This window comes from Alexandromys fortis, unplaced genomic scaffold, assembly GCF_014885135.2.
Source record: "Alexandromys fortis isolate MF-2015 unplaced genomic scaffold, M_Fortis_MF-2015_v1.1 scaffold_279, whole genome shotgun sequence".
Taxonomy (NCBI): Eukaryota; Metazoa; Chordata; class Mammalia; order Rodentia; family Cricetidae; genus Alexandromys; species Alexandromys fortis.
The window spans coordinates 1,385,952-1,387,201 of NW_026068151.1; positions in this window are offsets into that span (position 1 = coordinate 1,385,952).

Consider the following 1,250-nt stretch of genomic DNA (forward strand, 5'->3'; position numbering starts at 1 on the left):
TAAAAATGGGGTACAGAACTAAACAGAGAATTTTCTATAGAATAATCTCAAATGGTCAAAAGACACTTAAGGAAATGTTCAACATCCTTAGCCATCAGGGAAATGCAAATCAAAATGACTCTGCAATACCACTTTATACCTGTCAGAATGGCTAAGATCAAAAACACCAATGACTGCTTGTGCTGGAGAGGATGTGGGAGTAAGGGGAAGACGCTTCCATTGCTGGTGGAAATGCAAATTGTACAACCACTCTGGAACACAGTATGTCAGTTTCTCTGAAAATTAGGATTCAACCTACCTCAAGACCCAGCACTACAAATGACAATGGTGTGAACTGCCTTATACATCAATATTGGTTGTAAAGTAAAGGATGTTCATGCTACAATCCACAGACACAGAGTTAGTTAATAACAAAGGATCAAGGGAGAGATACATCGATCTCCCTGAAAGGGACACTAGAATAGGTCTTCTGAATTGAATGGCAGTAGTTGGGTATGGGAACAGGAGAAATCAGGATCAGGGTGCTTGGATGTAGGGAGAATGAGGAAAGACTACAGGAATTGGGGAACATTTAGGAGTTGGTACAATAAATACTCATTAGACTGTATGAAAATGCCCCCAGCAGGGACTTTTAGGAAAGAGGGATAAGAAGCCTGTGGATTCTTTTCTAACCAGGCAAAGTATTCAATGTTGGGACTGGGACACCACCCAGCAACAGTTACATCTACATCTAGTCCTGCTTTCAAGATATGTTGAGTAATTTGTTCTGAGAACTTGTAGGAGTAAACAACAAATAACTGGTGAAACTTCAGGCCCATTGCATTAGAGGGAGACCATGCCCATCCTAATCGGATGACGAAGAACCTGAAGCTCACTACACTACAGGACTATGATAGAACCAAACAAGATAGGAAAAAAGTCCATGAAATGATTTCTCATGATATTCTGCTATTCTCATAGAATGGTGCCTCAGCCAATTGTTATCAAACTGGCCTAATTCAGGAACTCAAAGCAGCAGGAGCAGACACAGGTAGTCAAACAATAAGAGGAGCTAAGGAGACCCTGCTGCCAATGGGAAGGAAGTACCATAGCAACCACCTCCCACCTTGGTTGAGGACACTAGGTTAACACAGCCCACAAAATCAACTAAGCAAGAGTTATTGGTGCTCACAGAGACTCGTGATCCTATAGGGGCCTGTGCTAAATGCTTTGCATATATGTTATCAGTTCATACTTTGGTGTTTTGTGGG